This window comes from Cornus florida, unplaced genomic scaffold (assembly GCF_030987335.1).
Source record: "Cornus florida cultivar Cherokee Brave unplaced genomic scaffold, ASM3098733v1 CherokeeBrave_3.0.0_Hap2_Chr02, whole genome shotgun sequence".
Lineage (NCBI taxonomy): Eukaryota > Viridiplantae > Streptophyta > Magnoliopsida > Cornales > Cornaceae > Cornus > Cornus florida.
Genome location: NW_026775572.1, coordinates 71,474,441 through 71,481,833, shown reverse-complemented (window position 1 = coordinate 71,481,833; position 7,393 = coordinate 71,474,441). Strand labels below are relative to the sequence as shown.

The window sequence follows — 7,393 nt, the reverse complement described above, 5'->3', positions numbered from 1 at the left end:
TGAACAATGTAAGTATGAAATTCATCCAATGTGGAATGTCACAGGCATTGGGCATATATAAGATAGCATGAACATAAGGCATAATGAATGAAGTGTGTGTATGAGATCTGTGAAGTTCGATCGATTATAAAAAGGTTTGAGATCGATCTTAGAACTTCGATCGATCTAAGGTATGAGTTCGATCGATCTCTCAAGATCGATCTGAGATATAAGTTCGATCGATCGAACTGTGCGATGAATGTAAACAGTCACAGATCTGTGACTTTGGAAGCACGAGGCCCACACGAACGTGTTCGTGGGCCCATCAACACAATAAATCAACAATAATCATCACCCAATCATGGCCCATCCTCCCAAAGATAGATCAAACACATATATATACATACGAAGCATATACACATATATATAAACATGTTTCAAGCTCATCAATGGTGTATTTATCATGAAAATGGCATGGATTGAACATTTAAAACATGTAAACATGAGATATAAGCCAAAATCAAGCATGGTGCCTCGGATATTACCTTAACTGAAGGAGAGAAGTGGATGCGAAGAGGGAAAAATGAAATCCGAGATGCGATGAAGAGAAAGAGAGATTCGGGGTGAGCTTGATGTCGCCGGAGGTGTTACCGGAGATGAGGAAGATGGAGAGTGCACAGTGGCGATGAGGGAAGCAAGGGTTAGGGGGGTTGGATCGATCTAAATGATCGATCTTGAGACCTTCCAGGTCTATTTTTAAAAACATTTCCCGATTAGTTCGATCGATCGAATTGAGACTTCAGATCGATCGAACTTTAATGAATTCTCCTCAAAGTATTTTTTGAAATTTTTGAAAAATGAAAAACTAAAATTAAAAATTAGAATTAAAATTAAAAATTGTAAACAAAAATAAAGTAGAATAAAATATTTTTGGATTTTTGTTTTGTTTTTGTTGTTTTTTTTATTTTTAATTGAATAAACAATAATAATTAAAAACTAAATAAACTAAAATATTTTTGAATTTTTGAAAACTTTTTGAAAAATAAAATAAAATGAAAATAAAATAAAATGAAAATAAAAATGAAAATATTTTTTGGATTTTTGAAATTTGAAAAGTCAAAACAAAGTCAAACAATGAAATGGAGAACTGAGATCGATTTGAACAAGAGTTCGATCGATCAGACAGAGGGCAAAAATATGCAGGTTTTTGGCTCAGAAAATTGGCTAAGTGTTGGAACTTGAAGATCAATCGAACTTTGAAGTTGGATCGATCAAAGAAGTTCAGATCGATCTTGGAATGTTTTCGATCGATGAGAGAGAAAGTTGAATATGCAGGTTGATGCAGGCTCAAAATTTTTCTAAGTGTTGGATCATGAGATCGATCAAACTTTGAAGTTGGATCGATCGAAGGTCTCCTGATCGATCTAAGAATTAGTTCGAATGATGGGACAGAGAGGTGATTTGGATGCAGGTGGAAAATTTTTCTAAGTGTTGGATGCAGGTGGAAGTTCGATCGATCGAACTCTCATTTGAGATCGATCGAACTTATGCAAAATGCTCAATTACAACACAAAAATTCTTACAATCCTAATCAAAGTTCCTAGCAACGCATATGAACCAAAAACAAGTATCTAGACTTCGCAAGAAATGAAATTTAAGATAGAAATGGGGGAGAATAGGGTTTTGATACCGTACGAAATGTTGTTGCTAGTCTTTAACGTCTCTAGCAAGACATTGGGCTCTTTTAGCCCAGATTAAAGATCTTATAATGCATCCCCTTCTTGTTGGGGTGATAGATGCTTTGAACTCCACCCAACAAATGGTTCTTTGAAGAACTTGTTGGATTAAGCTCAAAAGAAACTTTTGATCCTTTGTCTATGCAATCACAATCTTTGGGCTTCCATGCCCTTTTAAAGCAAGAATTTGAAACAACACTTTGAGAATGCAAGGTTGAAGATGATCCCTTTGAAATTTTGGTCTTACACAAAAGCTCACCTTCTTGACATTGAAGATCATGACATTTATCTACAACATTAACCTCTCCTTCATATTTGTTAAATGAATTGGGAGTGGGATTAAAGATATTCAACTTCACCTTCATATGGCCAAATGAGATCTTCATTATCCCCGTCCTACAATTGATGTTGGCATTAGTGGTTGCCAAGGATAACGGGAATTTGGCTCTTAGGATTGGGGACCTGTTCCGTGTCAATGACAACGAAATCAACGGGAAAGAAGAATTTGTCAATCTTTATCAATACATCCTCAATTATACCCCAGGCTTTTTAATGGATCGGTCGGCAAGTTGCAAAACTACCGACGTCGGTTTCAATTCACCTAGGCCCAATTTGACATAAACCGAGTATGGAAGAAGGTTAACACTTGCTCCTAAGTCAAGAAGCGCCCGATTAATGATATGATCACCAATGATGCATGAAGTAGTAGGTGAACTGGGGTCCTTAAACTTTGGCAAAGTGTTATGTTGCAAAATTAAGCTTACTTGCTCGGTCAAAACCACTTTTCTTGGTGCTTGGCTCTTGTTCTTCTGCTTTTGGGTGCACAAGTCTTTCAAGAATTTGGCATAATCCGGAATTTGCTTGATTGCATCCAGAAGTGGAAGATTGACTTTCACTTGCCTAAACATTTCCATAATTTCATTGGTTTTTTTCTTTTGCTTGTCTTTTGAAATTGATCCTTTTAAGGCATCCGAAAATGGAACTTTTGGTTCAAACACTTTTCAGAATTTTCTTTTGAACTCTCTTCAGCACAAGAAGTTTTCAAATCACTTTGTTTCAAATCATTTTTCAGCAAAACTTTTTCAATATCATTTTTCAAAACTTCTTTTTCAAACACATTTTTCAAGACTTTTCATTCACAAGATCATGTATATGCAATGAAGGAAGAATGGGATGTTAAACGGGATAGGTGACAACTTGAGGTTGCACCGATTCACTCTCTTCATTGGACATTTCAACTTAATTGTCCACAATCGTACCACTCCGCAATGTAGTCACCGCATTAACATGTTTAATGGTGTGGCCTTCCGATGAGGAATGGGTTTCCACAACACATTGCTGCTTAGGTGGGACATTAATAGGCATATTTCCCTTCTCTCTTGCATTGAGAGTGCTTGCTATTTGCCCTACTTGGGTTTCTAGCTTCGCAATAGATTGAGAGTGAGAATGAAGCAATTGAGTGTTAGCCTCTAAAGTACCAAAAGCAATCAAAACTTTTTATTCAAAGGCGGGACTTCTAGTATTTCCTTGGGAATAAGATTTTTTGGGAAAATGAGAATTAGCAAATTGATTCCCTTGTGATTGATAAGGTCTATAACCTTGGGATCCTTGGTTTTGAAGTGGAGGTGGAATGTACTTCCCTTGAAAACCACCTTGGGAAGGGTTTGAGCCCTCTCCTTGGTTTTTCCAAGAGAAATTCGGATGATTCCTCTAACTTAGATTATAATGAGTACCATAAGGATTGTTCCCTTGATTCACAAAAGCTGCATTGACTTGTTCATTAGGTTCATTTTGAACTTGTCCGTGAGGACAATGAGAAGTAAAATGAAGAATACTAGAACAAGTCATACATGTTTCATTTGATGCACGATGAGAATGGTTAGGGAAGGAAGATACTTGGTTCACCGAGTTTTGGTTAATCAAAAATTGATCAAACCTTTGAGTTAAAGACTTCATTTCAGTGGCTATTTCATTTGAATGGTCAACTTGATGTAAGCCAGCACTCTTCCTACCTTGTGAATTTCTACCATTCTTGGATGATAATGTTCTATTCAAAGAATTTTCACTCATGCTCTCATAAAGAAGCAACACGTCATCCTCATGCTTATCAATGTATGAACCACCCATTGAAGCATCAACCATACCCTTATAATTGTCCAATAAGCTCTCAAAGAAATATTAAACTAATTGCCATTTGGGCATGTCATGATGTGGACATTTCCTAAGTAACTCATTGAAGCGTTCCCATGCCTCATGAAACGTTTCTCCATCCCCATGTGAAAATTCTCGAATCGAGGTTCTCATGGCATTGGTTTTAGAAACCAGATAGTACTTCTTCACGAACTCTTGTTGTATTTCTGCCCAAAAAGTGATTGAAAAATGCCTAAAATTATTAAACCAATACTTTGCCTTGTCTTTTAAAGTGAATGAAAAAGTTTGAGTCTTAAGACCTCTTCTGGCATGTCCGTATATTTTACGGCGGAACATACTTCAAGAAACTCATCCAAATGCTTGTAAGGTTCTTCACTTGGAAGTCCATGATAGTTAGGAAGCATTTGAATGGTTTGTGGCTTAATTTCATAATGATGTGCTCTAAATGGAGGCAATTGGATGCATGTAGGTGCATTATACTCATTAGGCACATAATGGTCTCTTAAAGCAAGAGGTGGATTAGCTACTTGAGGTGCAACATGAACACCTTGGTTTTGAATTCCTTGATTGATGATAGGAGGTTGTGGAGCATATATTGGTCTTGGCATTCCATATGGAACTTGGCCTTGTTGTTGTGGTGGTTGGTGAATGTACGGCCTAGGCATGCCTAATGGTACTTGTATATTTTCGTTGTGCACATTAGGATGAAGGATACCTTGTTGGTCTATGTGACCAAGGTTCTCAACATGATCATCATTATGGTCATCCATTGATAGATTGGTTCTTTTTGAACTTCCTCTTCCCCTAAGATTTCTAACGATTGATTCAAGATGCAAATCTAAAGGGACAAGAGTGGGTCTCAATGAACAACGTCCATGCATGCACAATGCAACACACAACAAGCACAAAGAATGACAAACATTATACCTTCACAACAATGCAATTAGACTTCTTCCATAAACACTTAATTCATACTCCCATGCTTTAACAACAATGATGCAAAGAACAAATAAAAACAAGCCTCCTTGCAGGCCGATGATTTAACTAAGGGATTGAGTAAATAAAGTCTCACAAAGGTCCTTTAGCACTTCAACTCCATTTAAAGCTTAGCTTAGCAAATTTTTTAAATTTTTAGCTTTTTACTTTCTTTGCTTTGCTTGAATGCTCATTTACTTGCTTCCTCTCCAATAATGCACCTAGTCAAGTAAGAACAACATAATAAGTAACCAAAAAAGAAAAATGAAAATAAAGTAAAGATACGAGCAAAAGAGTACTAATTCCTAATTGATTCCACAAATATGACGTTGCCTAATCCCCGGCAACGGCGCCAAAAACTTGCTCGTCGTGGTGTTCTCGTCGTCCTACACAATCAAGTTTGAGAGTATGAATTTTAGGAAAGGGCCAAGAGTTTTACATTTATAAAAGCCACTACTACCTTTCACTATAAATATAGCTAGGGCGAGTAGGGATCGTCCCAAAGGATTGGAGTCGTACTTGGTTGTGGAATTGCAATTAGGGCTAGTAGGTCAAGTGATCAAACAATAGATTGGTTGGTTGATTAAACTAGAGAGCAAATTAAACTAAATAATTGAATACAATAAAGAGTAAGTAAGAGAGAGAGAAATCTTAGGGTTTAGAGGTCACCACCAAGCAGTGCTTTTCTATACCCTTAACAAGTGACTAATGAGGGAAAATGGTGTGTTGTAATATTGATGTGTGTGTGTATTTGGTTGATTCAACAAGCAAGGATGACTAGTTAAGCATGTATTGTCTAAACATCATGTGAAAGGCACAATATATCTAAGAAATGAAGCATATATTGTCTAAACAACATGTGAAAGGCACAATAGATCAAAACAAGTCATTAATCATTTCATTAAGCTCACAATCCAAATACAAAACAAGGTTAGAGACATATGCTACTTGCATTTAAAAGCATGGATCATCAAACAACAAGCATGGATTGTCCTTCCATTTAACACTACACTACAACTACACTACATCTACACTACTAGCATGAAAATAAACTAAGGGAGAGGCACAATCCATCAAGGAATAGGTATGAACCATCAAGAAAATCACAAGAGCATTCTATTCAGCACTATGTTTTGACAATCTCTAAATCTGTAGCATCAATACACATAGACATGCATCAATAACACAAAATCTAGAGACAAGCACATAAACATCTATTCTAACATACATAGACATATGGATAGAATGAAATGATCAATTGAAAGCATTTAACCACATAAATCATTGAACAATCAAGATCTATATATATCAAATTGTCAAAACATTAATTACAACACTAATCCCTCAATAATACACAAGATTAAGATATAGAAAACATGCTTGGGGCACACTCTAGCCCCAAGAGGATGTCTAGCCACTCATGGTGCTGTTGTTCCAACCCTCAAGGCCTAACTCCATAGAAGAAATCTGCTCCTTGTTGATGAAGAACTCCAATAGTGTCTCTAGCCTCCTCCTCCTCTAATCTTGCCTCCTTTGAGAATAATCCCTAGAATTGTCTCTACCAAATGCTAAGTCTCTTCTTCAAAAAGTGCATTATATTCCTTTTATAGGTAGGTAAAATGACACGCAAAATAAGCTGGGGTTGTGCAAAGAATATTATCTAATGATTGGTTAGAGGATGGATTGAACAAGCTGGCTTTTTAACTTTTTCGCACTGGAGGAAGTTCGATCGATCGAACCTTGGACTTGGATCGATCGAACTTGGCTAAGATCTATCGAACTAAGGCTGGATCGATCCAACTGGTTGAGCTTTTTGGGAAAAGACAAATCCGAGATAATTTGGGAGATATTTTTGGGAAAAGGACAGAAGTGGTTAGTGGGTGGTACAGTTGTGGATAAAATCAATCATTTGAATAAGGACAAAAGTGTTCGATCGATCAAAGGGTGGTGTTGGATCGATCGGACTTTGGACTTTCTGCTTTGGGTCAAGGTTTGGATCTATCTTGAAGTACTGAGATCGATCAATGTTCGATCGATCGAAGAGTAATGTTGGGTCGATCGAACTTTGCTACTTCCTACCTTTGGCTTCATTTGCTTCTTTCTTTCTCCACCTTACTCTTTTCTTTGTTTAATCCCAAAATTGCTTCAATTAAGCTCTTATTTGGCTGAGTTAGCTTATTTTCTGGATAAGTGCCTGAAAATGGAAATAATACGAAATCAATCTAAAACGGTAATGTAAGATAGATAAAGGTACTAGAATGCCTAAGCTTAAGGGGTTTAAGTACGTATTTTTCAGCGCTCATCAAAGTTCAAGTCATTTGCAGAGGATAAAAGATATGTTTTGTGTATATGAATCGTGGGTGGTTAAAAAAAGAAGAGTTTACGACAGTATTAATTATGGATTAGATAGGTAATATCAATCGGCAGTTTTGGGAACTGATAAAATGATGGGTTTTGGAATCTATATGGTGTATATGGGGATAAGCTACAATGGATGCGTAGTTCAAACTTTTAGAAGCCTAAGTTCCAAACGGCTACCAAAACTTGGGGGG

The 7,393-nt window shown here is 36.7% G+C and overlaps 1 non-coding gene across 1 annotated transcript; it reads left to right on the top strand.

Annotated features, from left to right (window-relative positions):
• Positions 1-3,915: 3,915 nt before the first annotated feature.
• Positions 3,916-4,022, top strand: LOC132297886 (small nucleolar RNA R71). The gene has a single exon (XR_009479440.1). It is a non-coding gene; the product is annotated as a small nucleolar RNA R71 (small nucleolar RNA).
• The last annotated feature ends 3,371 nt before the right edge of the window (positions 4,023-7,393 follow it).